A 23,526-nucleotide genomic window follows, 5' to 3' on the forward strand; every position below is an offset into this window, starting at 1 on the left:
GAGGCTAACGCAGGAGGATCATGAGTTAAGGCCGGCCTGGGCTACATAAGTGAGTTCCAGGCCAACCTACACTACAGGAGACGCTGTATCTAACCCAACAACAAAACAGAGTCACTCCTGCCAGCCTTTCCAAAAATAAAGCCAGGAGTTTAAAAAGAATGGGTCCTTATGTGTTTTGGATAGGCAATTTAATTAGAGGTTTTATTCTTAGCACTTAAATCTATTCCATCATGGTACATTAATTTTTTATTATTTATTATTATTATTATTTTGGTTTTATTTTTTGCAAGGAGTAGCATTAATTCTAATGCTGGAGACTAATGAAACTTTGTCCTCTATAGCTCAATGTAGAAGGTCAGATTCTAAACTTGTTTAAAGTACTTTGTAATATAACCTTTGTGTATAGACACATGGTAACTGCAGTGGGCACTATAAACAACTTTGCCCTTGTGGGGTGACTCCACGGGTAATTAAGTATGACCTAGGGTCTAACGTAAATTACTCAATCCAGGACCCTCCCTAACAAAAATCATTCAGATGTTTCATAACAACCTACTTCTTGACTTAACCATTACCATCTGAAATACTCAACAGATGGATACAGTTGCTGTCTTTATAAAAGCCATTTATCTACTGTACTGTTTATATGGATAGCAGGTGTTTTCAGTATGTTAAATCTATAGACTGTATATATTTTCTTAATGTTTTTATGATTCTCCTTAAAAATCCTATTAGCTTTATCCACATGCAAAGCTTTTTTTTTTTTTTTTTTTACTTTAAAGGATGGTTTTCACTAATTTCTCTTTTACTAAAAGAATAATTTGATGTGTCATGGTCCTGATCCTGACAGCCAGTGAACTAAATTTTCTGCCAACTGAATTTCCCTTGTCCCCTCCTAAATTTAAGATAGGAGAAATGTCGTAGGAGGGCTCAGACAGAGAGACAGGCTACCAAAGCTTTTAGGAAGCAAGTTTATTACGCAAGCCGGCAGCGACTCTGTGGACAAAGGCTGAGCCCTGAGAACAAAGGGGGCTTTCATTATATACTATTTAGCACAGGTTACAGAATTGGAGGGTACAGCTTGTTCCCTACATGGTCACATAATGTCTCATTGGCTACTTTAACCTCTGGGGTGAGGTGACCCTTCTCTGGTCTCTCCCCAGGTGCTGCTTGACATTCCTCAATCTGGTTTTTGTTTGTTTATTTTACTGTTGCTCTTATTATCTCTCTCTATTTCCCTCATTGTCTCTCATTATCTCCCTTTCCCCTTTCTGTCTTCTTGCTATATTCCCCCCTTTGACGCTTGGACCTGCTTCTGTGTCAAAGCAACATTTCAATCTAGGGGTTTATATTCCATAATGGTTCTGAAGGACCGCAGTACTGGGGGATTAGGCAGGGTAATATCAGGCAGGTTCCTAAGACAAGGAACATTGAACCTATTAAGGTCTTGAACCCACCTAGAGTTGAGAACCAGCCCCCGAACGGGTCACTGGGACTCCATCCCTTCCAGGGCTGCACAAGAATAATAAGTGTGGGAAGCCAGAGTTTTGGTAACAATACATCCTGCTCAGGTAGTGCATATGCATGAGTCACAGTCCAAAGCCTGGGGGTCCCCAGGTGGAGAGCTGACCAAGATTAGCAAGAAGAAAACATGGAAGGGACTCATCCTCAAAGGGAGATGGGTGACTCCTCACGCTTCTCCCACACGTAGACTAGTTAGCTTCCAGAGTGACTAGAGCAGGGCTGACATCTCATCAGTTGTGGTCTCCTGTTGTCTCCTGGGAGCAAGGTCCTGCCCTCCTGCAGCAAGCTGGAGTGCCCGCATGAGAGCAATGAGCTTCTTGACTGTGGTGGATCCAGAGAATGATCTCTGCTACCTTAACTGGGGTAGGGGTGGACAATCAACAACAAAATGGCCCCTCCAGTGGGGTTTTAGCAGTTGAACGTTCCATTCCTTTATCCAAACAGCATCCCCTGGTTTATAAGACTGTGTGGAGGTTATCAAGCTAATGGGGAGTCTCTCTCTTTGATTTTTGGGAGTCAACCCGAGGGCCTGTATCTACTGTCGCAGGATGAGGTCACCCATTTTCTTAAGGTCCCCTTGCAGGCCCTTGACTAAAGGGGGTGGGTGCCCAAAAAAAGCATTTCAAAAGGGGAGAGACCTGTCTGTTTGGTGGGGCTAGATCTAATCCTGAGCAAGGCTATGGGAAGTAACTGATCCCATTGTAGGTGGGTCTCCTGGCATAGTTTTTCCAATTGTAATTTTAGAGTCCTGTTCTACTTTCCCTGAACTCTGGGGACAGTAGGCCATGTGCAGCTTTCAAGTTATTCCTAAGACCTTAGCCACCAACTGTATCACCTCAGCCACAAAGGCCAGCCCATTGTCTAATCCAATAGACACATGTATTCTGAACCAAGGGATGGGTTTTTTTAACAGGCACCTGGCCACTTCCCAGGCTTTCTCAGTTAGAATAGGGAAGGCTTCCACCCATCCTAAGAAGGTGCAGACAAACACCAGCAAATATTTACATCCTCTGGCCTATGGCATCTCAGTAAAGTCCACAAAGGTTTTCAAAAGGAGTTCCTCCAACACTTTGCACCTAGGGTGGCACTCTTGGCCCTTGTTGGGGATTGTTTTTGGCACACAGACTGTACCTCTCACATATGCCAGAGGGCTTGGGGACATACAGTGCTGGGTCAAGGTGATTTCAAGAGCTGTTTGCCCTGAGTGAGTTCTTTCATGTTGCTGCTTGACAAATGTGGGAGTTAGTGATTCTGGAATTACAATATGGCCATTGGCAAACTACCACCATCCACCTGGCAAAAAATTTTCCTCCTCAGTCTTAAACCAAGCCTGTTCTTGTGGTGTGTACTGTGGGTCCCATTCAGATAAAGGACACGGGAACAAAGCAGCTGTCAGTGAAGTTGAAGTTTGTCATTCTTTGAGAGCTGCTCATTTGGCTTTCCTATCAGCTTTTTGGTTTCTCTGAATTGCTATTGTCTCCCCCTCTGGTGCCCTCAGCAGTGCCCTCACTTAGGGGCCCATACACCTTCTAGTAATTCCAGAATTTCTTGTCCATACTTCAAAACAGGGTGAGGAACTTGGACTGTGAGTTCTTGTCCCAAAGTAAGTGTCTGCTTCAGCCACCAAGACAGCAGTTGCCACCAGGGCACATAGGGAGAGCAGCCAGCCTCGGGACACTGCATCAAGTTGCTTTGATAAATAGGGCACTGGGCAGTGCCAGGGACCTAGCAGCTGGGTCAAGATTCCCACAGCTGTCCCTAGTCTCTCATGTACATATAGGAAGAAGGGCTTCATCACATCTGGAAAGCCCAGAGCAGGGGTGTTTGTAAGTGCCTTCCTAATTTCTTTAAAGACCTTTTCTTGCTTCTCTCCCATACCATGGGTTCCTGTTCTCCCCAGTTTGTGGCTTTATAAAGGGGGTTTGCCAAGAGAGAGTAATTGGGGATCCAGATCTGGCAGAAACCTGAAGCTCCTAGAAATTCTCTAATCTGTTGACAGGTCTTGGGGGCTGGAATGGAGCAGATGGCCTGTTTCCTCTCAGGACTGGTTTCCTCTCAGGGCCCAGTCTATGTTGTCCTTGTGACAGGTGAAACCTGAGATATTTGACAGTATCCTGGCAAATATGGGCTTTCTTTTGGAAGATCTTATATCCTGCCTTTTGCAAAAAGGAGAGAAGGAAGCAAGTTCTTTTCAAACAATCCTCCTGAGTTGGTCCAGCCAACAGAAGGCCATCTATGTACTGGAGGAGTGTGCAGCCATGCTGGTTGGCTGAGAAAACCTTTTGATCATATGCCAGGGTAGTCCCAAATACAGTGGGAGAGTTTTTGAAGCCTTGTGGCAACTGAGTCCAAGTCAATTGTCCCTTTTCTCCAGTACTAGAACTTTCCCATTGGAAGGCAAAGATGGATTAGCTCTGTGGGGCCAGGTGGATGCAACAAAATGTGTCCTTAAGGTCCAGACAGATAAAAAACTTTGCCTCAGCTGGGATAAAGCCCAAAAAGCATGTATGGATTTGGTACCTCAGGGTGTAAAGTGACACTTGCTGAGTTGACTGCATGGAGGTAGTCTGTCAAGATGTTTTTGGATCCCAGTTTGGACCTTGTGAGGAATGTATTATTGCCTCTGGCTAATAGCAATAGCTCCCGGCTTTAATTCTACCACCACTGGAGGTATGTTTCAAGCCAGTCCAGGGGTTGTCCTCAGCCCATACTCCTGGAATCTTAAAGGGAAGCTCAAGAATCTCTTTCTTTCCTTTTTTTTTTTAAGTGCTTTTATTCTCAAATATTGTTATATTTCTTTTTCTTTTAGGTTGTAAATAAGTATGAACTTTAAGCATACTTTAAATATATATAGAAGTAATCAATATAGTTATCTTTCTGCTTAGAATCTGTCTGAATATTGGTCCAGAATCTCATTCTTAGAGGTACAGAATCACCATTCCTCCTCCTGTGCAACTGTGAGAGTTAGAATCTCTGATGGCTGCTATGCCATTAGAGTCAAAAGTTATCTGTGCCCTTAGTTTGCACAAGCCTCTGCCCATCAAGGCCACAGGGCAATCGGGAAGGTGGAAGAACTCATGCCTTACTTCATGCTTTCCAAGTTTATATTTGGAGTCAGAAGAAGCTATTGACTGTCTGTCCAGGCGGGCTTATGAGTTTGGATGATGGACTGCATTAGATCAATCAGGGCCTGAGGCTTTTCTGTGAAGGAGAGGATATGATGCTTCCAGCTAAGGAGGTCTGTGGTGATGAAGGGCTGGTAGATGAATGTCTGCATTCCTCATTGTATCTGACCATGCTGGTCATAATATATTTGGCCTTTCAAATGTCTCTCAGGGGCATTTGCAGAATGGTGGGCCCTGGGGGAGAGGCTAGGCCTATAAGGGGATTTTTCACATGTTCCTGACTGAACCTAGGGGCCAGTCTCACAGGGAGCTGTGGAATGAGGACTGGTGAACTCAGAGTGAGCATGAGGTTCATAGGGCCTGAGGAAGGTGGGGTTGTTGCAGCCTCAAGGACTCCTGGGCTTGGGCTTCTAGGTGTATCTCCTGAGTTTTCCCCATCTGATGCTGCTTCCCCTTCTGGGGGTGGAGGTGAAGAGGCAGATGGTGGTGGCAAAGGTGAGTACAGTGGCACATAATGGGGTAGGGGTGCCCCGCTAATATGGCTTTCTCTACCTTTTTACATTTTTTCCAGCACTTGGAATCTGCTGCTGCCCTGGCTACCATGACCCTACATGCTTTCTCTAGGGGGGGCTTTAGCCATATGGGCCAACTGAGGACTGCATCCTGCCAGCAGTCAATATAGGGAACCATCTGGGTGTCCAGGCTCCCTACAACCACTTCAAAAACTCTATTGACTATGACCTTATCTAATGACCCCTCTGAGGGCTATCCTACACCAAAAGCAGGCCAGTCTATTTCACAGAAGGTCCTAAGCCTGTCAGGAATCAGTTTGACTCCATAATCTTTATTAAATTCCTTTTTAAGTTTTTTAAGCATGCACTCTAGGGGGATGTTCTTACTCTGTCCTCCTCCCATTCCTCCTATTACCAGATGTACAGACAGAGACAGAGATGGAAGGGTTGAGGGTTGTGGAGAGGAGGTAAGGGGTCCTCCTCCCTGGCACACAGGGGAAAACAAATGACACTACTTGCTTTGTCTGTCTCAGCCCACTACCCTCACAGGGATTTAGGCATCTCTTGGCTGTAGTGAGTCTGTACAAGCCCTGAACTGGAGGCCCTGTTAGGGATCACTCTGGACCATATGAGTTTGTTGTGGACCTGTGGATCAGGACGCCACATTCACTTCACAGCTGGGCTACATCTCAGGCTTACACTTTCACACACTCTCACACAGCATAGTACTTCCATCCTGCTCCCTGGTTTCACCCCAAAAGGCAGTTACTAGGGTATCTCTGCTGTGAGTTGATCAGACTCCCCTTCTGCCTCCTGAGGCAGGGCTGAATTCAAACCTGGGTTCTTACTAGTCTGATGAGCAGGATTCTCAAATTGGTTTCTGAGCCTTTCTGGGTTCCTTTGTGTGACAAAAACTTGCCTTCTCAGTTCACTGGGAGAGAGGCTCACCCCCTCAATCAACATGGTCTGATGGTGCCTAGCAGGGGTGAACGATGAGCTGTCAAAAAGGAGGTGAAAACACCACTCCTAATTCTGGATGAGCACCCCCGAAATGTAAGATGGCTCAGACAGAGAGATGGGGCACCAAAGCTTTCAGGAAGCAAGTTTATTACCCAAACTGGCAGTGACTCAGCAGTTTCAAGTCCAAAGGCTGAGCCCTGAGAACAAAGGGGGCCTTCCTTATATACCATTTAGAGCAGGTTACAGAAATGGTGGTACAGCTTGTCCCATACATAGTCACATATTATTTCACTGGCTATTTTAACCTCTTGGGCAAGGTGACCCTTCTCTGGTCTTACCCCAGGTGACATTCCTCAAATCTGTTTTGTTTTGTTTGTTTGTTTTACTATTGCACTCAGCAGGGAGTAGCTATAGAAGATTTGGACTGTCATACCTCTGCACCCCTTTTAAGATTAAAAGGGACCAAAGTTGTTTAGGGTGGAAATGATGTAGGATAGATAAATGAGAAAACAGGGAAATTATATTATTTTAATACATATTTAAAGGGCCAGACTCTGACTTTGGAACAAGGAAGTAAAGGCTGGAGAGCTAGAACAGCTAGCCCCTCCCATCTTCTTTCAGATGCTAAGTGATAGGAACAAGGAGACATAAAGGAGCTACCTTCTTCTTTCCTTTTGAGATGTTAACAAGCTGCTAGGATCCTTGGATGGGCAGAGAATAATCAAAGGGAAGTTCTAAAGCATACCTATTGTCCCTGTGATTTGGGTAGGCCAGAATGATCCCTCCTTGTTTTGACAGACATCTCAGTCACCCAGACCCATTATCTTTGACCACATGTATTTCCCCAGCTCTCCAGAATAAGACTAGGAGATGGGGGCCTCCATTTTGAGTCTTTGCTCCCATTTCCTGCATGGGGAACAGGAAATGTTTCTCTCTTTTTTTCTCTCCCCTCTTCTCTCCCCTCCCTTGTCTGTACTTTATCCTGTTATACTAAAATAAATCCTTGCTAAAACTTCCAAAACATAAAAATATCTCTTATATACTGTTGGTGGGAATGCAAATTAGTACAACCACTATGGAAAGCAGAATGGACATTCCTCAAAAAATTAGAGCTAGAACTGCCATATGATTCATTGATACCATGTCTGGGCATCTACCCAAAGGAATGTAAGACAGGATACAATAGAGATACCTGTACACTGATGATCACTGCAGCACTATTCACAATAGCCAAGTTTTGGAAACAACCCAGGTGCCCTACAAGTGATGACTGGGTCAAGAAATTGTGGTATATATATATACAATGGGGTATTACTCAGCCATAAGGAATAATGACATGTGGTTTGAAGGTACGTGGATGCAATTGGAGGACATCATGTTAAGTTAGCCAGGATCAGAAACACAAAAGTCACATGTTTTCTGTCATACATGAAAGATCTAAAGATAAACATATGCATAAAAACAAGCATGATCATATACAAACTCAGATGTAGAACATGTTTGTAACAGTGGAACTACTCTATGGAACTTGGGGAAAGAGGGAAAGGAAAAGAGTGATAGAGCATCAGTAATATTGCATTAACATAAGATGTGAAGGTAGAGGATATAGGATGTGTATTGAAAGCTGTTGAAAAATGGGGGGTGGAGGTAAAGGGGTAAGGGAGAGTAATGGAAGGTGTTGAATGGACCAAAGTAAAGCACACCCACAGCGGTCATACATTGAGACACCCCTTTGAACATCAACTTAAATATTAATAATGAAAAACAGGACTGTAAAATAGGTATGGTGTGTGTGTGGGGGGGTACTAGTAGGAGGGAGGAGGGCGAAGGAAGGAGATTAAGGTGATGGTATATCATATACTGTCATATATATATATATGTGTATATACATACACACCATACACATATAAAGATGGACTTCATATACCTATATGAAACAGAACTAAGAAACCTCTCCAATTGCTTTAAGTAGTGGGGGTAAGGGGGTTGAGAGGGAGAGACAATGGTGGCAATGTAAATAATACACAATATAAATCTAATCAGAATTGTCACTATGAATCCCTCCCTATAATGAATATATCCTAATAAAAAACTTATAAAAAATAAAAATATCTCTTGGCTATTGTGCATAATGTAATGAACATGAGACTGATAGAAATTTTTGGACATTAGCTAACAGTCAAGATTTAGAAGATTTGATATGAAAACTAGCATTCTATCGTTAAGAGTATCAGAATACAAAAGCAAAGCATGGAACTCTCCAAATTATTTATATACATTATAATTATGTATAAACTATCTAAAAATCAATATCTTCTTTTTAAATATGAACTTGTTGAGATATCAGTTATATTATTTGCTCTTTTTTTAACAGATGAAAAAATACAAATTTATTTATTTATTTAATAAAAGTTTTATGTGACACGGTAGCCGTCATAAGGAAATGGAAACCCCAAAAAGTTGTAAAACCTAAATGCATTTTATACTAGACTGAACAAGAGAGACAGTCATGGAAAGGTAACTGAACTGTGGAAAGGTCTCAACTTTCCATTCTTAAGATAAGAATGTACTTTCCTTCTGGTATGAGGGGTTTTATTTCTTGCTTTTGGGAAGCAAGGGGATAGGGTCAGAGCACCTCTCCTTTTTTTTTTCTGAGACAGAGTATTGGTTTGTAGCACAGCCTGGCTTTGGACTTGTCTGTATGTCAAGTTCTCTGCCATCTACTTCTGTCCTGCAAGTGCTGGGTTTACAGGTATGTGCCACATCTGCTGGCTTTTATGAGCAGTGCTGGGAATTTAATCCCAGTCCTGTGCATGCTAAGCACTCTACTACAGAGCTACGTTCCCAGCTGTGCCTGTTGATTTTTTTTTTTTTTTTTGATATTACTGGGGTTTGAACTTAGGATCTGGTGCTTGGTAGGCAGGTGCTCTACTACTTGAGCCATGCCCCCAGCCCTTTTGCTTTAGTTGTTTTTCCATCTTGTGTTTTTGCCTGAGGCTGGAGTTGGACCAGGATTCACATATTTATGCCTCCCTCCTATCTGAAATTATAGGTACTTGCCATCATGTTTGGCTTCGTTGTTGAGATGGGGGTCTTCCTGACTTTTTACTTGGGCTGGCCATGGACTGCAAGCCCCCTGATCTCCACCTCTGCCTCCTGAGTAGCTGGCATTACAGGGGTTAGCCACTGTATCAGCTACTTGTTTATTTTTAAATTTTATTAGCTTAAAATAATCCTATGCCAAAGTAGTATATTTTAGAGTGGCATATTCATCACCTTTCATTATTTGCTCTTTTTACAAGATAAATTAACACAACAAATGTATTTAGTTTAATTTTTATGCAAGACATATCTTTAATGCTTTTAAATTCTTAAAATTCTTTACAAAAGATATTCAGTACTAAAATGCTATTTCATGCTTCTCAAACCTTAAAAGGAGCATGACTGACTCCTATTTCTGAGAGTCCAGTTAGAACACTATTTGCCAAGCTGTTGATAACATCTGAGCTGCATTCCTGAGCTGTCACAGACGCTTAGGTAGGAGAGAGGTACCAGTGGAGATCACAGTCTCTGAAGTTAGGTATTCTAGATTAGCTCATGTCTACCTCTTGTCCTTGCAGGTTCCTGGACAGGTCTCACAGTCTGCATGTTTTTCAGTGAAAAATGAAGAGGGCAGTAATGCCAGTCCCTGATTAGTTTCTGTCAGAGGTTATTCAGATGAGCAAGTGAAATAATGCCAGTGAAATTATTTTATGAACTGTGGATTGCTAATATTAAATGCTAGTTGCTCTGGGTTTAAAAAGCTCTCCTTTAAAAATAATTATTGTTAGCAACATGGTGGAATCTGATCAGAAGACTTCCAAATTCTTGAGTCCCACTGGGAAGAATACATGGCAGGACATGTGGACATAAATGGAGTTTATTTAAAGTTAGGGAAGGGAAATACAAAAGGGAGCATGGTGGGCCCAGGTGGAATCTGGAGGCAGAGAGAGAATGTTTCTCCTCTTCCAGTGCTTTAAAAACTTACACTAACCTACGAGAAGGGAGAAATCAGGTGATTCCCATCCAATTGTCAATGAGTGAGGTGGGGCCTGAGTGGTTCCTGGGCCAGGTAAGGGTAGTCCCTGAGGCAGAGGTGGGGAGAGATTAGTGTCATTACCTGGCTCCATTGACCTTTGATCCAGGGGGGAGGAGTGGGTAGACTCCCATATGCACCTATGTTAATTCTCAGGTGCCCCACCCATAAGGGAGGGAGTTCCCATTCTCTCTAACTTACTGTAATTAAGATGGAGCTCTTAAGGTGCTTCTTAAGGAGGGGTCTCAGTCCCAAACTTTCCCTAACTCTAACCTGCCTCATTATCACTCGTACAGTATCTCATATCCTAGGATTGCTCTCATGATTTGAAAACACAGGGAGACCAGCCTTCCAGAGATGTCCGAAGCTTATGTGGCATCTGGAAACTTAAAATATGGAACTGGAACTCATTTTAATACAATCCTATAAAAGGGAAAGGATGTATACCTTTTTGAAATGAAACTTGTTTTGCCTACAATCTGGAAAAGCAGAATTATATTTGTTATTCTTAACTAATTTGGGTTTTCAAAATATCTGAAATGTTCTTCTGTCATTTAATATTTCCTAAAGAATTTCCACTTTTGTTTGGTTCCATGAAGCCATGTTCCATTTTAACCCAAATTACAAGTTTTCTTTCCAACCCTTTCATACAAAATGATAATAGCCACGAGAGAATTCTCAGAGACTGATACACCAGGAATGTGTGCATGTGTGTTGGTGGTGAGAGTGTGGAGACTGGGAGAGGACACACACGTATATTTCATGCATTTACAAAGCATCACTGGGAACTTTCAGAAACTTGGCCCACTTTACCATTTTGCTTTCAGAACATATGTGGAGACTGATCCCTCTTTCCTGGAATATTCAGGCAAAGTAAAATTACTTTGGAGATGATAAAATTACTCTTAGTGAAAAGGTGCGTTTCTCTAATTTTGTAATAAACTAGTCTTTTAACTTCTTAGAAGTCCATATTGATTTTAGCCAAATTATATTTAGAATGAAAGATAAGAAATACTAATAATCCTTATTTTTCCCTAAGGTATTTTCCTTAGGGAAATTTTCCTGGTGCTCAGCAATTTTGGGGAAATAAAGAAAGGTGCAATCAATCCAGAAAGTTGTAGAGCTGCCCAGGAGCTTTTAGTGTCACTACAGGGAAATAGTCCAGACAGGTTGGGGGGACTCAGGGAAAGTGCCTTGGGCCCCATCAGGCGTGTGCCATGGGAACAGTAGCCTAACTGGCCAGTCCTCAGCACTAGAGTCTTGCCTGCTAGAATTAGTTGAACCCATCTGATCTGGCTATTTTTATAAAATGACGTCTGGGGTTGGGTTGCATTTTGCTTTTATGGAGACAGCAAAGGATGAAAAGACAATGAAGTTTTCTATGAAATGAGGAATTATATGGTATTTATAGACAATATGTAGCACTGTTTTGCAAATTGTGTTCTGAAAAATACTCATTTGGAGAGATGCTTATTGAAACCAGGCTTCTTGGTTTTAACAAGTTGAGGAAACACTGGGTTGAAGTTGTCTTTCTCTTTATAGCAAGACTCTGGGACTGTTTAACATGCTAATATGGGTCCTGAAGCAATAAGCAGACTCAAGATACTTTTTCTTTCGTGGAATACCTCTCAGAACATTACGTACCTCCTAAAACCACTCTGTTAAACCCTGGGAGACCCTGCTACACAGTTAATTTTAACAAATATAAACAACAACCATGGCTAACATATGATGGGGGTTGACATCTCCTGTGCCATGGTTGGAGGAGCAGTTTGTACTAAAAGAGACATTTGTGACCTTAGATTTGATTGATTTTGTTGTCTGTTGACTTCTTCATGCGCCCCCCTTGTTCTCATTTCGTTGTTTGTCCTGCATCCTTTATCAAAACCTTCAATAACAATCAAAGACAACCCTTAGTCCCTCAGTCTGTTACTGTTCCAAATCCAGATTTTAAGTGCAGCACTGTCAGAGACAAGGCTCCCTTTGTGAGCCATTCTGTCTTGACCTTGCCCTGGAACATTTTGCGGTTGTTTGTCCCAACTTCTCCATCTCCAGCACAAGATGGCGCCGTCGCTGCTTCTCTTCCGGGAGTTTACCTTGCCGCCAGCGCGAAAGGGCACCCAAAGCAGAACCAGCCAACCAGCCTGCACCTCCTCATACCCCTCACTCCCTCAGCACGTAAATACCCCTGTGTGAACAATAAAATTTTGCAGCTTGATTAGAACTCCTGTCTTGCTGTCTCCTTCGTGTCTCTTGTCCCTTCATTCTTCCCCTTCTAAGTTCGCTACCCACGCTGATGTGTCCTGCAGGACGGGACATCTGGCGCCCAACGTGGCTGTAGCTATTCCTTTGATTGCGGGGAGAACACCGTCCTCCGGAAAGGCTTGGGCCCAAGCGGAGTTCGCGATCGCCTCGGCAAATGCAACCGAGAGACAGATCCAGGAGGAGAGTGAGGACAGCGAACGGTGAGTGACCCACCCTGGGACAAGCAGTGTCGTCACATGATTTGTTTCTTTCAGGCCTCAAGGAGGCCCTCAAGACACGAGGGGCGCGTGTTAAGAAAAAAGACTTGAGGTCATTATTTTGTTACATAGGAGATTTATGTCCTTGGTTTCCTCTCAAAGGAACCATTGATGGTAAAAGATGGCTCCGGGTCGGAGACTGTTTAAAAGACTATTATGAATCTTTTGGCCCCAAAAAGGTCTCTGTGATCGCCTTTTCTTATTGGAACTTGATTAATGACATTCTCAAAAGTGCACCCTTTGATAATGGTACTTTAAAACTTGTTAAAATTGGGCAAAATGCTATGCAGATGGCTTCCTGCCCTCCTACAGGGGTCTCTGATGGTGGAGGACCCACGGATGCTGTCAAACATCTTCAAATAATCGCGCTTTTAAAACCCCAAATCCCTGAACTCACATATCACCCCTTAATGTTGCCTAAATCTCAGATTCCAGATTTAGATCCCAATACATTAGATATTTTGGGAAGTACCTTCTCCTTGCTTAACACTTCCAACCCCACCCTTGCTAAGGATTGCTGGCTTTGCATGACCACAGGAGCAATAATGCCCATGGCAATACCTGTTAACTCCACCATAAATAATCAGGATACCTGCCAATCTGGACTTCCCTTTAAAGTACAGCCTATGGATGCACCTACAGTATGCCTTCAAGGCAGGATGCAAAATAATTCTTATGATATTGACGTTGGGGTTAGTTCTTTTGGAAATTGCTCATCAGTTCTAAATTATTCCTCACCCACCCCAGCTCTTTGTCCCCCCAACGGTACAGTTTTTTTGTGTGGAGGAAACTCAGCCTTCCCCAGGCTTCCAGCAAATTGGACTGGTGGCTGTGTTGTTGCCTTATTACTCCCAGATATTACTGTTGTCTCAGGAGATGAACCTCTGCCCATTCCTAGCTTAGACACCTTAATTAAAAGACATAAACGGGCAATACAAGCCTTACCGCTCCTTGCCAGCCTTGGAATAACAGCAGCTATAGGCACAGGTACAGCTGGCTTAGGCACGGCTATACACTCTTACCGTCGCCTATCTCAACAACTTATAGATGATGTACAAACTCTATCTGGAACCATTAAGGATTTACAGGACCAAATAGACTCCCTGGCAGAAGTGGTCCTTCAGAACAGGCGAGGCTTAGATCTGCTAACAGCCAACCAGGGAGGTATCTGCTTGGCCTTAGGGGAAAGATGCTGCTTTTATGCCAATAAATCAGGCATAGTACGCACCAAAATTAAACAGCTTCAAGAAGATTTAGAAAAGAGACGAAGGGAGCTATTTGAAAACCCCCTCTGGACTGGGCTTAATGGAATTCTACCCTACCTTCTTCCACTATTAGGCCCCTTTCTAGGTCTACTTTTAATTGTGATCATAGGGCCCTGCATTATAAACAGGCTGATACAATTCATTAAAGAACAAATTAACACCTTAGCCTCTAAGCCTATACAGGTCCATTATCATCGCCTGGATATGGAAGACCGTGCTCCTGAGACCTTCCTTTCAATAGAAACTCGCTAAATGCTCCATCTGGGTTTCCAAATTTTCTCTCTGCCACCCCCTCTTCTTATATAACATTCTTGACCACTCATCGCCCATTGGGCCCTCCTCCACTGGGCCCCTCTGCTTGGGGGAGGCAGCACCCAGGGAGAGTGATCATAAAGGCTTTTCTAAACGAGGGTGCAGGTAAGACTGCAGGAGGGTGGATCCTAGGATCCCCAGACCCAAGACCTCTGTATGACATGCCCTGGTGCATGGCGGTTGGCATGCTCCTAAAAAATCCGCCTCCTCAAAAAACATGCCGAGGAGATTCTCTTGAGAACTTAGCAAGGACGCTTGCTTACAAAGCAAAATGATCTCCACCCTGAGGAACTGGGCCTCTGTCATCCCCTCTAAATAAGCCGACATATTCTGGTCATGTTTGTATAAGAATAAGGGGGAAATGTCGGAGACAAGGCTCCCTTTGTGAGCCATTCTGTCTTGACCTTGCCCTGGAACATTTTGCGGTTGTTTGTCCCAACTTCTCCATCTCCAGCACAAGATGGCGCCGTCCCCGCTTCTCTTCCGGGAGTTTACCTTGCCGCCGGCGCAAACGGGCACCCTATCAGAAGTCCTATAGCAGAACCAGCCAACCAGCCTGCACCTCGTCATACCCCTCACTCCCTCAGCACATAAATACCCCTGTGTGAACAATAAAATTTTGCAGCTTGATCAGAACTCCTGTCTTGCTGTCTCCTTCGTGTCTCTTGTCCCTTCATTCTTCCCCTTCTAGGTTCGCTACCCACGCTGATGTGTCCTGCAGGATGGGACACAGCACTTCAATAATTTCATGCTGACATACTCTGCAGATTGTCCACCACTAGTCACTTAGGAACAGTTTCTCTATTAGCATTTAGTTCTTCAACTTTGTATTTATTCTCTCTCTCACTTTCTCTCTCTCTCTCTCTCTCTCTCTCTCTCTCTCTCACACACACACACACACACACACACACACACACACTTCGAGGGATAGGTTGAATGGATAAAACCTTGTATCATTTTCAACTCCCATCCAAAGCCATTACTGTGTGAACCTCTTGAATTCACAAATACAAAAAAAAAATTGCTGCCTTTTGGCATCTTGGGGGGTATCGATTCCTTTCTAGATACGTAGATGGTACTTACTACTAGTCCATCAGAGTTCCCATATTCCTTTTGGTATCAGCACCGCAGTTCCTTTGGGAGAATGTGTCAAGCCATGTGTTGGTCTTGGTGACTGATGTGCCAATGATTAAACTGTGGTCTCTCAGCCCTCACTCACTCTGCTGTTCCTGGCTTTGTGATACTGGAGCTTTGTCAGCAGACCTCCTATAGTGGACACTAGAAGGAGACTAGAAGGCAGGAGGAGAAGAGGCTGACTGTACCTGTCATTTGCTGCAAGTTCCTGTCTTCAGAGACCCAGCAATAACATCTCAGCTGGGCAGCAGTAGGTGTTTTGATGTCCAGTTTCACAAACCCCTTCCAGAATCAGGTGTGTTGGCAGCAGCCTGGTACAGCACCCCCTCCTCAGAGCTCTGAGTCCAAATTTCTGGGAGCTCCTATAACTCTAAAGACACAGCAGCTGGACACTGTTCTCTTCCTCTGATGCTGCATTTCAGGGAGCTTATGGAATTTGATGAGTCAAGTCCTTCCCTAGATTCTAGCAGCCCAGGGATGGCCAACATTTCATACAGTTGCTTCCTCTGTGTTTCTTCCGCGTTGTTATTTAATTTTTTAGTCCTCTAATTGCCTATATTAAAATCTCTGTTCAACTAGCATGGTTCTGTTTTCCTGAGGGGCCTAGAGGAGGCAGAAAAAATCCTAGTGCTGCCTCTCCACAAAAGCCAGAGTCCTAGTCCAGGTCATCTTTCTTCCTCAGTTGAACCTGGACAATCCAACACTGCACTGGCACTTTGAATCTTGAGAAGGATGACAAGCCATCATGGTTGGGGTGTGCTCATAGTTGCCTTCACTCTTTTTGGTAGGGGGCTTTTCCTAAGGTTCTCCTTTCCTACCCACTAGAGTTCCCTTGTTGACAGCTGCTGTCAAACAAAGTTCTCCAGACTTAATTCAAGTGTGTGGGTTCTCTGATAGTTTTCCAGAGAAGTTCTATATATTAGCCATAGTCTAATTTATATTCCTGCCACCAAGGGAAACCAAATATATTAAAATGTATCAAAAGTTCAGTTGCTTCACTTCCATATTAGCTATATTAATTTGTAGCTAAGCTACTTTCAATTAAAAAAAAATCTTAGTCTCCTTCTAGTGTCCCCTCCAAGTAGGAAGTCAGCTGACAAAGGAAAAACATAATTTGCATAATCCTACTCCCAGTGCCACAAAGCTGATAGAACAAAGTGGGACATCACAGCTAGATCACTGTCACATCATCCTCCAAGACTAACCTGAGGCTGGAAGAAATCTTCCAAAAAGAAATCAAGGTGCTGATAAAGAAGAATGGTTGCTGGGAGCCAAAAGGAATGTGGGAACTCTGTCAGACTAGGAATAATACAAGAGGGTCACCAAACCCATGACCCTGGCTCTGAGGAAGCTGGACCAAGAGCTGCACTCAGACTTAGAAAGAGCTCTTTCCTCACAGTGAGCAATAGCAAGCATTTCTGTCCACAGCCTTTTAGCACCCTGTATATTTCTTAGTATGCATAGATCCTCAAAGTTCATTGAACATGTGCTCTCTAATTATCCAATTTCTACATGAAACATGTCTCAATTAAGGGACTCCCATGGACCTGCAGGCACTTAGCATGCTCTTTGGAGAATGTGGTTCCTGGGAGTGGTTAGCAGTGATGAGTTCAGTGGCCTCAGGGAGCAGAGGGTCGCTCCTTTTAGGCATCCAATTGAAGTGTTGGTTTGGCACACTGCCCCCATTCCATAATATTTTCCATCATAAATGGAGTCTGTATACTTCACCTCAGAGTTTAATATGTACATCAAAATTTAGTTCTTGCTGGTTAGAGTCAGAGGCCAGCCCCTGTTTTTCCTTAAAGGGCTGGAGACAATGTGAACAACTCTGGGTTCATTTTTAAACCAATGGTTCTCAGATTTTCTTATGAAGAAGAATTGCCCAAGGAATCTGCTATGCACAGATCCTAGCTGCCACACATATTGTGCCTCCTTTAGAGAAGAGGTGCTCAGGAATTTGCTTGTTTACTAAGCACCTCTGTAGATTCCATGCAGACATTTTGAGCAGCAGAACAGCTCATCTCTGGGCATCGCTTGTGTGGAGTCTGAGAAGGTCACAGTCATCCCACAGGGCTACCTTCTATGATTATAGCTGGTGTGAAGCTTTTTCCTTACTACTCATTATGATTGTGAGCAGGGAATGCCTAAAGATTAGCAAGAACACACGGAGGAATATTGACGTATCGGTAGAAATCTGATAGATGAACTGAATAGATGTCAGATGAGGAAATTATTTACTGTTTTAATTGCAAAGATTTACCCAAAGATCAGATTTTCTTTTATCTCATTCTGTACAGATACTGGAGCCCAGGAAGGTTTGCAGTTTGCTACAGCTTAGATATATGTAAGCCAGCTCCTAGTTTCCTTTTGTGGCTACCATACCATGAGATCTCTATGTCACTCTTCATTTTAAGTTTTTATCATGACCAAAGTCATTGAGTTAGTCTAGCCTACTGCTGGCATTTTAGACAGCCAGGAAAAAAAAGTAATATAATCATCAGCCTAGAAAAAAGAAAAATGTCTGTATTCCACCAAATAGATTAGTAATTATACAAGCAGAAATAAAGGACAGACATGGCTTCAGGGGGTCCTTTTGATCTGTTCTTCATGGTAGAAAAAATAAAGTTAATGTGTTCATACACAATTCTCAGTGACTTTTAGAAACCCTCTTTGTCGCTGAAATACAGAGCAACCACAAAATAATGAGAATGAGACAGTTTGGTTCCTATAGTAGCTGTTTCATGTCATTTACAAATTCAGACCATTGAAACTGTCAAAGTAATTTAGTGGTAAAGTGGTCATTTTCAAACCCCAATGTCCTTTCCTTTTAGGAAGCAGCACCATAACCCAACAAAAATACACTTTAAAAAAGAGCTGTGACATTTATTTACCATGTTATATCTTACAACATAGCTATCTCTCTGTGGTGGCTTATGTAAGTGGCTGTTAAACATTTGAGTTCTTACCAGAACACCACATCTTCTCCAATTAAAAAGAAATATCTGTTAGAGAGAACCAACTTCTCTATCATGTATTGTTTTTTAATCACTGACTCCTGAGAAAAAATGATGATGTTACTTTTAATTTTAGTGTTCTTACTATTTTCCTGTACAATTTATTCACCTGAAAAGTTATATGGGCACTTCAGGTTATTTCACAGCAAATGAGAAATTTTCTTTAGACAATTCCTTATTGGCTTCAGAAAGAGAAAACTGAAAAATACTAAGTCATTCCAAAAAAATTCTAGATATGAGATAATTTACCACTATTAAATGATTTGAACCCAGCTGCCTCGTTTGGTTAGAGCTTTCAGCTTATAATCGATCTGGATGGGAATGAGACATTGGTGTTATTAAAAAGCCCAGGGGGTTATAATGGTCAGCTATGCAGAGATCCATTTGCTTAGGCAGATAGGAGCCATGAAGCCAGTGCCGCACACAGTCCTAAAACAAGGTGAGGGCTGTGAGTGAGGAAGAGATGAAATGATTTTGCTATAGCAGAAGTCTGGTTAAAACTCAAAATATAACTTTCTATTTGCTTAAATTTAAGCTGGAAAGAATATATTTTAAACAATGTTGCGTTATATAAAATATACCCCTCCATAAGTACTGGATTTATTTTTTTTTCATGTTTGACAGGTGAAGAAACCAAAAGTTTTGAGGGTAAATTGAAGTCAGAATCAGGATTGGATGCTGCAGTCCTAAATGCCTCAGTTCCTTCCTTCCTTTCCTTCCTTCCTTTCCCTTCCCTTCCCTTCCCTTCCTCCCTCCGTCCCTCCCTCCCTCTCTTTCTCCCTCTCTCCATCTCCCTCCTCATTCTTTTGGTAGAGGCACTGGGATTTGAACTTAGGCCCTCATGCTTGCTAGGCAGATGCTGTACCTCTTGAACCATGCTTCCAGCCCTTTCAGTTTCTTGCTGATCTGATGGAGACCTCTGCCTACTTTGTTTATCTTTCATTGGTTATACTGAGCAGATCTGTCATAAGGTCAGCTGTGCACCTGTCTAGACCTGCCACAAGAAAAGGAGATGGTGGAGGAGATACCATCTGTCCTGCATGTCCCCAGTGAGCCTGGCATACTGCCTGCCCATCAGATGCAGAAGTGAGAGGGCTGCCTCTCAGAGGTATAAGCAGGGCAACAAGAACTAACAGAGACTAGAGCATTGAGCAGCAGAAGAGCTCAACCTAGGTTCTGGCTCTGCTGCTTATTAGTGGGATACTTCTGACTGTCCCAATTTACCTGGCAAAACAAGAATACTCTATCTCATACTCTCCTCATAAGGTCACCATGTAAATTAGGTGTGCTCACAGAAAATACAGCAGTTTGTGAATTAGCAGCTATATAGAAACCAGAAAGTATGAGAGATGACATGGTTGTAGCCAGTGGAAAGAAACATAGGCTTGGGATCTTGGTATTAGCCTGACTAGTTACTTATGTTGCTTCTTTTTGCCTATCATTGAATTTGCTGAGCCTCCACCTCCTAGTCTCTAGAAAGAGCATAATTACTCAATGGATGTACTCAATGTAAAGCAGCATTAGTTATGTGGCTGAGGATGTAGCTCAGTGATAGAGAGCTTGTCTACCATGCAAAAAACCCTGGGTTCAGACCTCACCACTAGAAAAAAAAATAGCGTTTAACTGCAGCAGGCATGAGGGATACAGCCCTGAGTCAAACAACCGTGGTTATGCCATGGTGGACCTTACAGCCTAGTGATAGAAATCATGGGTAAAAAATTACTTCATAAATTACAGTGTTCTACAGAAGTGTAGCATTACAATTATTGTTAATATTACAAAATAAGGACAATCTAGGTAAACTTTAAAAATCAACCATGTGTCTTGTGCTCTGTTTCCAAGTGTTCCAATAAAAGTGAAACTCTCAGCAAATTCTGAATTGCTGTTCAGAGAACACACAAGATTGGCTTTAAAGCATTGGATTAGTTTGGGTTTCCACATTTAAGATATAATGTATGTTGAAGTATTTGGCAGTGTCTCAGATGTTTAAGAATAAATAGATAAGATGTCACCAAATCAGATTCTCTAAGTGTGAAATTGAATATTACGTATGATGAGGTCCTAAGAGAAATTCCACTACAATTTTCAAGCCATTGAAATATCATGTAAGGAAATTCTTGTCATTTTGGTGAATGTACTTAATTCAGTCATGTCTGATAGGCTGTCAGTGGACAGAATGATAATGCTGGGGACACTGGGTTTGTTAGTAGTTCATAGCTATGAGGAACCTATCCATACTATCTGTGGGCAGTTTTGTTTTACAGGGTTTTAACTTAGTATTTAAAATAAGGACTCAAATTATGGTAGGTTTTTGGCTTATTCAAAATAATTCAAGTTGTATTTATTCGTATTATTTTTTTCTTTTAGGATGTTCCGTTCCTCTTCTAACAGTATTCAAAATTAACTTTCTAATTCTGGCTCTTACATCTTTAAACAAAATTAATTTTGGGGAATTAGCATGAAACTAAAGGACCAAGCATCTACATTTAACTAGCAATTTCTATTATACATAGCCTATATTTTTATGCTTATCAACATTATTGTAACTGCAATAAAAATGTGCTCACATTTACATATGCATTGGGCAACACTTTACAACCACTGAATGTCCTAGTGGAATAAAAATGCTGGAACCCAGGCCCTGAGACACAATGGCTTCCCCTTAGCTGGAGCAGCTCAGGCATGGAAATGCAAAGCCTTGGGGGAAAGCCCTAGGTAAGAAATTGGTTCGACTGCCTACCCCTCAGGTGCCTGTCTTTGCACTTGGTGAATGCACTTGGTCCTCTTCTCTCACAGGACCTTGCTAGGCTATCAAAAGTAGAGGGTCTAGTTGGAGGTCTCTCTTTGGTGTTAGCTCTGTAAGCTGAAAGAGGATGATGCTTGCATCCTTGTGAAGGGGGAGTATCCCTTATCCAAAATGCTTAGGACCAGAAGTGTTTCAGATTTTGGATTTTTTTCATATTTTGGAATTTTTGCATATACAGAATGAAATATATTGGGATGGGACCCAAGGCCAAACACAAAACTCATTTAATATACCTTATATATATAACTTGAAGGTAAAGTTAGGATACACACACACACACACACATTATGTACATGTGTGTGTGTGTGTGTGTGTGTGTGTGTATATATATATATATATATATATATATACATTTAATATATATATTGGTGGACCTGGGGTTTGGACTCAGGGCTTCACACTTACAAAGCAGGGACTCTACCATTTGAGCCACACCTTCAGTCCATTTTTCTCTGGTTATTTTGGAGATGGGATCTCTCAAACTATTTGCCAGAGCTTGCCTTGAACAGCCATCCTCTTGATTTCAACCTTTGCAAGTAGCTAGGATTATAGACATTGAGCCACCAGCACCCAGCAATTTATGCACCATTTTAAATAATTTTATGCATGAAACAAAAGTTCCCTGGTGTGGGACTTTCCACTTGGATTTTGGAGGATTTAGAATTTCTGGACTAGGGTTGCTGCACCTGTGCTTTGCTTAGCCCTGCAAGTCAAATGAAGTCATTCAATGGCATTTAAGGTAGTGGTACATCACTCTCAAGCCTGGTGCTTTGCAAAGTGTTGTAGTACCTATGGTTTATTTTCAGGACACTTTGAGAACCTGTGCTCAGAAACTCTGTAAAACCCTTGGTATTGAGAAGTCATTGGCCAGGTATTCTCCTGTATGTCAGAAACATCTCTCAGAACCTTATGATATTGTGTAAAGTTCTCCACTAGGTTGTCCGTAAGCTATAACTTTGTCATTTAATCAAATGGGATCAGAGATCAAATGGATATCAAATGGATGGAGATGAGAGCGAGGTATTTTTCTGGCTAAAATTGATGTCAGATCTTTTTTTTCTCTTTCAACCTTAAGCTTATTTCCCCATCTCCTTTTCATAAATTCTCTAGTGAAGTAATGGGCCTAAGGCCTAACTAGCCCCTAGCTAATGTTTGGCCAAGGAGATGCCCATAAAGCTCTTTGCTATTTTCTGCATTAGGTTGTTATCTCCCCAGCACCTGGACCAGCGTGTAACATACACTAGACAGCATTGGTCTAATACACATGTCTCCTCTGTCGAAATTGAATTGCTGCAGCCAGGGAGAAGTCACCCACTTTGTGCAACGTGGGTGGTTTGTAATTCCAGCACACCCCCCACCCCCCCCCCCCCCCCCCGCCCCGCCCGGCCTTGGTGCGGTAGTTAATTCATAGGTCTCTGACCTCCCTGAGAATTGGTACCCTAAAAGTGTCTCCTCGGAGATAAAACTTGTAAGCAGATTATGACATTAGAAAGCCTCATGAGAACTCTGAGCATGAGCGTTGTATAGAGGAAGATTTATTTACTTAATTTTCTTATCTCATATTATTGTTGTCCTGGGGGTACACTGTGACATTTACAAAAGTGCTTACAATATGTCTTAGTTAAATTTACCCCCTCCATCATTCTCCTTTATCCCCCTCCCCCTTTTTAGAGTAGTCTCAACAGGTCTCATTTTTCCATTTTCATGCATGAGTATGCGATATTTCTACCATACTCACCCTCCTACACCGTCTCCTTACACTGGAGGACGGACTATTTAAAAGTTCTTTTGAACCATGACTAGGTTATCAGGTGGTTAAACTAGTTAAGGAAGGGCATTGTGAGGAGAAGGAACAATGTATGAAAAGGAAATAAGGCAGAAAGGAACATGGTTCTTGGAAGAGGTGGAGGCACGGGAAAGGGTGGGTAGGAAATTAGTCCAGTAATATTGACGGGGTCATCTTTGGAGGACTCTGGTGTGGATCCTGACCTTCCTTTTGGGTACTGAGAAGGGAGCTATAGAATTTTTGTTGGAAACACAGTGATAAAGATTAGATTTTGGATGACTTTTCTGTCATCCCTGAAAAGGTTGTGAATCAGAGGCAGGTGGCCTATGAACTTCAGTGTTTCAGCTAACAGGAACACACAATCTAGCCAAACAAAGGAAACTTAGCAGCAGCTGGTCTCCTACTATAGACAGAAAGTAAGTGACATAAAGGACACATGGGTTATTATTATTGCTACTTAGCAGTATGGGGTTTGAACTCAGGACCTTGCA

At 42.4% G+C, this 23,526-nt stretch overlaps 1 pseudogene; it reads left to right on the forward strand.

Annotated features, from left to right (window-relative positions):
• Positions 1-4,993: 4,993 nt before the first annotated feature.
• The window catches only part of LOC109680032 (heat shock protein HSP 90-beta-like), a 36,312-nt pseudogene continuing 17,779 nt past the window's right edge, over positions 4,994-23,526 (forward strand).

This window comes from Castor canadensis, chromosome 3 (assembly GCF_047511655.1).
Source record: "Castor canadensis chromosome 3, mCasCan1.hap1v2, whole genome shotgun sequence".
Lineage (NCBI taxonomy): Eukaryota > Metazoa > Chordata > Mammalia > Rodentia > Castoridae > Castor > Castor canadensis.